Here is a 7,500-nt window from a genome sequence, read left to right as displayed (position 1 = left end):
GCTAAGATCCCGTCGCTTACAAATGCTCCAGCGTGAAATAAAGACTTTTTTAGGTACAGGGATAAATTCGTACAATAGTGCGAGGACGGAAAAGAAAACGACCTTCTTTGACGCATGTTCTCCCAATAGTGCGAGTACTGACTTGTTCGTAGAAAAGAAGAGTCCTGACTAGTATACCGTCTGCTATTCTTACTAAATCTCAAGATTGAATTGGTAGTTGTACAATTGAACACGGTATGGGAACTATACAAATTGAACACGGTATGGGTAGGAGTCAAGTGGAACATAGAATTGTTTGTAGTCAAATTGAACATAGAATTGTTTATTGACAAGTTTGTGGGTATGTGGTTTTTGCATTTCGTTCAATAGGGGGAACACGAGACCTATAAAGAAAGGGGAATACAGATAAATGTTTTTTAGATTTTGACGCATTAGTAGGATTCATTCTTTTCCTCTCCACAGATACCGAGATCTATCCTTAGATAGACGCACTAGAAAGTTGAACAGGAAAGTTGAGACTGGCTTGTTCATGAGGCTAGTTCAGGAATTAAGGTTTTCTAGTTTCAATCTATAAATACCGTTTAGCCCTCACTCGCCGGTGGGCTCACAACACTTGCTTTGTTGATTGAATCGATCGGGATGCCCTCGGGGGCATCCCTCCCTGTTGTTGTTGATTGAACAGTGGAGATTCTCATACTTTTTAGCTGACTTCTTGCTTCCTTCGTACATTAGCTGCACTAGACTGTTGAGCTATAGAGTTTAGACTGACTGACTCCATGGCACTAGTTAATAGCTATCATAGATCGTTCCGGCCAGTGATCATTTGGAAGATCACTGTCCTCCACTTGCCTAACTACAAGAGATTCTAAATCGTATCTCACCGTATTCGTTCCATTCGTTCGTCCTCACTCATGTAACTTGCCTAGCAGTTGTAAGAGCAGCAACAACAGCCAGGAAAGTCTAGCAACACTTGCTTAGAGGTCTAGCAGCACTGACCGGGAGTCCGGTAGTCCGGTCAAGACTTCTCTTGAGATCTGAGTTCCAAAGGTAGGTGAAGTAGGATTTCTCAAGACCAATGGGTGAAATAGCACCCTCCGATGAAAGAGTCCATCTCGCAAGCACTACGAAGGAAGGCAGGGAAGATCGAATCACTATCTCCGTGCAAGCAGACCTTCAAAGGACTTCGGCTAACCTGTGAATGAAAGCGAGAGGCACAGGCAGAAGTCAAGACCTCGGTCTTTCGCAAACCTATCCTATTCGCATTCCCTTCCCAGTCCACTTCATTCAAGAAAGTGGATTTTTACCTAATACCTTCAATCCTGCCAAATTCCACACTTTCAAAAGTCAAAGTCCATTCTGTAAAGACTTACAAGATAGGCATCGGACTCTAAGTCCAACTAGATTCTGGAAATCAATTTACTAATCGCAGTTTCAATTGACAAGATGCTTTTGCTCACTCTCAGTCAAACTGAATTCAGTCAATCTCACTACGAATCTACAGAAGTCAGGCAGTTGATTGCCTTCGACCATACCGATTGAATTCCCCACTTTCTAATGCAATAGAATTGAGAACTCAAAGTACATTCCTATCCCTTAAGTTCCCTATTGAGTACCGATACCGCAAGAAATCCTTCTTTTGAAACCATCCCGCTAGTCAATCCTGCCATACTGTATTTGTACAATACCATATACGATTGAATTCCTTATCTCACTACGGAATATACCCAATTGAGTACCAAAGGAGAGAGCTAGCCTTAAAGGCATTCCTAAAGTGAAAGTTGGGAGATAGCCCGTTGCCTTGAAGCGGTTTGCGTTCATTCCCCACACGAATAATTAGAAACTGACTTTGTACCATACCATATAGCAAATACCCCACATCGAAACCTATCCTCATTGATTAGGGCGCTCAGCGAGTGGCCTATCCTTTTTCAATGAAAGCCGTGGCTATCCTTGGTAAGACTTCTTTGCCGACAGCAACTTTCTGTAACTCGGGTAGGACCTTGCGATTGAGAACTCATTGTAAACAGGATTTCTTTCAATACTTGTACCTTCTAAAACCTATTTCATTCCTATCCAAATAGCCCACTTCGGCAATACGATTCCGCACTTTCAATACCAAGATTGAATTCCCTAACTCTCCAACTTGAAATACACCACTTCGAATGAAATACCATTAATGGCTTCCCTGCCTTATCTCCCTGAAAGTCTCATTTTGCACAATTCCCGCATCAAAATGGCCCTATATTCGCATCGACTTGAGAATTCTCATAGTCCTTTACTTCACCAGGATTTGAATAGTCCTCTTAGCCAAGATTGAAAGGATGTCAATCTCCCACTCTCAGTCTGGTATTCGAGAAGGAGCACTACCTAACTGAAATATCTCACTACGAAACTTCAATATAGAACTTCTAAACCAACAGACCCTGAACTCGGGTAGTTGCCTTCCCTTCCTAGTCCTAGATCCGAGTTACTAGCTTTCTAGACCGACGGTTGTAGGCCTCCCTCAGGTCGGCTTTAGTCGAGCTCCCCAACTCGTTCGACGGTACGACCTCTCCGACTAATAGACTTGATACCGTTCCGTTCCGCTCATGCTCCTTGAGAGGAAAGAAAGAGCTCGACTGTTAAGGAGAGGAAGCACTCCCTCCACTACCCCGCAAATCTAATGATGGACATGCAAGCAGTCCCGCTTATGTGAAGGCTTAGCCAAGTTTGAAGCCTCTCGAATGACTCAGCTAGTTTACTAGACCCTCTATCCGACCCCCTATCAAGTAAGGAGAGCTAGGTTGTATGACTTCCTGCCGGTCTTTGAAGCTATTAACTAATCTCTAGGGCAAGTAGGACTAGTCTTTATGGCCCTATTGATTTAGGAGTTGTTGCAACACTGGTTGTTGACGGTTGTTAGCGAGGTACGAGCAGGAGAGTGGCTAATGTCCCTCAGCCCTTGAAAGCCATTAACTAACCTTAAGAGCAATTATGGCTGGTCTCTCTCTTGGGTTAGCCCGCTTCTCTCTTTTAGGAGGAGGGAGACGACTCTGCTAATTCTTTATCAGTATGCTTAGGAAGCAAGGTTTTTAGGGCCTGGAAGGAGGGGAAGCTCTTCTTGGACTAGGAGGGGAAGGGATGGTTGTATGGCATCTATGAAAGCATTGACAACATTTCTCCTTCGATATTGCGAAGGCAAGACGCTCTATTGGCTTAGGTTTAGTTGGTACAAAATCAAGTTCAAAATGGATAGGAGAAATTTGATTGACTGATGGTACAATGTACTTTTGTACAAAGTCACTTCTCAATTCGTATTTGGTATACGAAAGTGCGGAAGGCAAGCCCTTCTATCTGACTTTGGCTTCTCAATTGCATATACCAAAAGACTGTGCCAAAAGAATTGCTACCTTTCTGTTCGATATTGAATTGACCTAGACATCGAGATTTCATATACCAAAAGAATTGTACATCGCTAGGAAGACTGGTCGTTCTTCCCCTTTCAGTCTATTAATAGCTCTAGGCAACTACCTAACGGACTAAGAAGAAGCCCAAAGAAAGAGTCTTCTTACAGGTTAGTTGATAGCTTTCCAGTGTGACCTCTGATCTTCCTTGCTCCTCAAGGAGGAAATCGATAGCCTTTAAGATAAGAGGCTAGCTCCTGTCTTGGTTGGGACAGCTAGCTTATTGGTCCACTGCCTCCCCAGCTAAGCAAGAACGCAAGAAAGCCTTCTCGCAAGCAAGCAAGAAGGAAGGCTTTTAAGATGGAAAGCCCCTATTGAGTAAGATTGCTCGCTAGTTGCCATCAGTTCAATCACTGAAATCAGTCTCATTTCACCATTAGGGAGAATCCACTTTATCCATTTCAATCTCTGTCATCGAAGGAAAAAGGGCTAGCATCATTTCTCCATTGGGGAGAGACCACTTTTGAAATGAAAGATCAACTCTTCGAAGGGAAAAGCTTCAGTGTGAAATTACAGCTATATTGGCATCGACTATGTCTCTCATCGGTTCTCCAGCATGCGAGTTCATTCAGTATCGAAGTCAGCTAGCCTTCATTCAATCAAGGCAAGTTCAATGGGATCTCCCTTGTCTCTCAGTCTCAGTTGCAATACTTGTACATGAAAGGCAGTGAAATACCATTCAATAGAAAGAGGATTGAATATCTCACTTCAATACCGATCTATCGAACTGTATACCTTCAATATCGAACTTCTCCGAGCAGTTCTAATGCCATACCGATGGAATTCCTATCCAGTAGTAAACTTCGACAGCAAGGACCGTTTCACTTGTCTAGATGGCCACATCTAAACTTGTACTTATATGCAATACCGAAATAAGTCGGGTAGTGCCCGCGATGGACTTGCCTTTCCGGCTAAGTACTTGACTTCAAAGACAGCTAGCTAGTTTCATTCAAGAAAGAGGATTTGTACCAAAAGAACAGGCTTTCTACCCCTTCTAGCGAGTTATTAGCATCTGGGAGTTCTAGCGACTGACTTGCCCGCATCTCTTGCCTTAAAGGTTTCACTGCTCTAACTAGGGTATCCCGCAGAAAGAAGTCAACTAGAAGGCAAAATCCACCTAGTCAAAATGGCAGTGACGGACTAATGTACTTGAGCCTATTTTCTCGATCGAGAAATGGCATTCTTTTATGCGCTTTCTCGCTAACAAGCCAAGCAGTCCCTAGCGGGCTATCCGTCATTAACTCGAAGAAGTGCAACAAGACCAGTATCGAACTGGGATTGCCTCTCTTTCAATCTTCGGAAGTTACTTTGTATCCCTTTCTAATGCAATATCTTCAATCAGATCTGTACGAGTGACAGGAAGAAGTCAGCTAGTTGCCATCCGCTCTGTCCCAATCTCCGGTCAATGATTGAGTCCGAACTCACCTAAAACGGCGTAGAAGGGCAAATCTACCTAGTCAAAACTCTTGTTTAGAGGAGCCCCTGAAATTTTGAAAGCTTCCTCGCCTTCACCCTATGAGTTCAGGGTGCTTTCCTGGCTCGCCTTCACTCATATCATAGGGTTGTGTTCAGTACGATCTTTAGCCTTTCTTCGTAAGATCCTGAGAACTGAAATGCCTAAAGACGGTGCTCAAGTCAGAAATGCGATCTTCTAGGGCAGGAATTCTTATATGCTAATTGCCTGAAATCCCTCTCATTTTGTCAATAAGGGAGAGGTTGGGAGATAGCTCTTAGCCTGTTGGTTGCTTGCCTGTGACTTGACTTCCTCGTACTCCTTCTCCTAGAAAGCGACTTCTTTCATTCCTCGACAGCTAGGTCTTTGCCGACTCTTAGCTTTCCAGGCGGGTTGGTGTTCAACCTTCATTCAATAGGGCTATCTATCCGAAAGGTCTTAATAAAAGAATCCCTGTAATAGAAGTTCATTCCTTAAAGACCTTCCTAATCAGTAATTTGATGGTCTTCCGTAAAGACTTTCATGCGCACCTTCCTTCATAAGGACAGGTAACCAGGCGGGTGACTCACTCGTAGGTAGCACTCTCCGATGCTTTGACTCCTTCTTTTAGTAGTTCCTTTGAAGCTAGTAACTAGAATATAGGACCCGGAAGGCGGGCTCTTATTGCTCAAACCGGAGCGGTTGTAGAGTTTAGAAATCTCATTTGAGGGGATGCCTCTAGCAACAAGCCCCTCAGGGGCAGTAGTCTCCCTCCTCAGGTCGGTCGACGGTAGTCTCCCTAACGGTCGACAGGTAGCACTTCTCCGACTAAAAGAGAGCTTCCAAGCAGGAGAGGAGCGAAAAGCCTCTCGCTTTCAAGTCGAAGGCGGGAGATGAGCGGAAAGTCTTCAAACTCTTCCCACTACTGTCAAAACTCTCGGATCTCTTTCCCTGAAGCCTCCTATCAAGTAAGGCGTGTAAGTCAACTTTCTATTGAATGGGGCGAGGAGGGCAACTACTGAAGGGCGATCTCGGCTGAAAGCAAGCTTGATTAGGGGTAAGGCAACAGGGCTTAGTACGAAGACTAGGAATGGGATCGATCGGAGAGACTTCTTTGATCTTTTACCTTATTATAGTAATTCAGTGCTACCGAATCGCCTTCTAGACAAGGATAGTGAAATAGGATCCATCGCCTTGGAATAGGATCAAAGAGGATAGAGTGAGTGGAATATGTAGGCGGTGGTAAACTCCTCTTTTCGGTAGTAGAAGGGAAGCTCGTCCTCTTATTGTTTGTGTCAATACTCAACTTCGTCAGTCTGGTTGAACAGCCTCCCAATGAGAGCGAGCCAAGACTTTGCTTGCTGTTTGTGTTTGTCCGCCACGACTGCTCAACCAACTGCTAAATCATGGGTTCTAATCCCATTTCCTCCGGAAACAACCCTTGGCAACCCGATATTTAAGGAAGCACAGCTAACCTAAGCGGGGCAGAATCAATGACCCAAGGTTTGGGAGTCAAGGAACTGGAAGACAGACACGCGGTGGACTGACCTCTTTAGGCAAGAGAGGCAGTAGGAAGAGAGCCATTAGAAAAGAAAGAAATTCAAAATGTTCCTGATGGAAGTGGCCATGGGTAGCTAAAGTGTCTGCACTTTGATTCCCTTCCCTGTAGATATGAGAGATGGACATGGAAGGAAGTAAGAAAGTTTTTAAAGATCTGATCATATAAGGGACTGTCCAAGGGACTGCACCTCCACAGATGCTATCAAAAATGATTTTTTCTCACTCTCCACTGCTACTTTGGAGTAGCCTAATCTGTAACAAAGCATCAGACCAAAAAGGGGAGCTCTGGCTTCTGCAAATGTGTTGGTACCTGGGCCATAAAAGGTAGAAAAAGCAACCAAAGCGGAGCCCTTATAGTCCCTAATAATGCCACCACCTGCTGCCATGCCATTCCTTGAAGAACCATCTGTGTTCAACTTCAAAATACCAAAAGGAGGAGGAGCCCATTTGATCCATTTTCCTTTAGGAATCTTAGGGGAGACCATAGGGATATGCATTACTTGGAAACAAATAGAATCATGAAAACCAGAAGAATGAGTGGGATAATCAAGCTGCAATGCAATAAATCCTTACACCAGTGCTTGACTTTATTGATAATAGATGAAGAAGACATAGCAACTGAATCATGAACAGATGCATTTCTAGCAAGCCAAATCTCCCAGCAACCAGAGAAGATAAAACTACCCTAAAAATCCCATTTTAGATTTGATAGAACTGCCTTGCAACCAGGTCTTAGTGAAAGCAGACATACTATCTTGAACAAAACTAGCATTAAGAACACCTTTCAAATAAGACCAAACCTGAGAGGCAGTTTCACCTTGACAAAACAAATGAAGTAAAGAATCCTGTTGACTTCTAATGCAGAAATTCAATTTATAAGGCATTTGAAAGCCCATGTATCTGAGCCTGTCATCCATAGGAAGAGCATTCCTGAGGAATCTCCAGAAGAAGAGAATAAACCCATCTTAGGAGGAAGCCACTGGTTCCATAATAGAGACCACCAAGGACTTTTCTGGCCATGAATTCTGGAAAAATGCCAATAGGAAGCAGAGGAGAAAAGACCTG

The sequence above is a fragment of the Lactuca virosa genome, chromosome 5 (genome assembly GCF_052849685.1).
Source record: "Lactuca virosa cultivar CGN04683 chromosome 5, Lactuca_virosa_CGN04683_v6, whole genome shotgun sequence".
Lineage (NCBI taxonomy): Eukaryota > Viridiplantae > Streptophyta > Magnoliopsida > Asterales > Asteraceae > Lactuca > Lactuca virosa.
The sequence above is the reverse complement of the archived record's forward strand: the minus strand, read 5'-3'. Positions refer to the sequence as shown.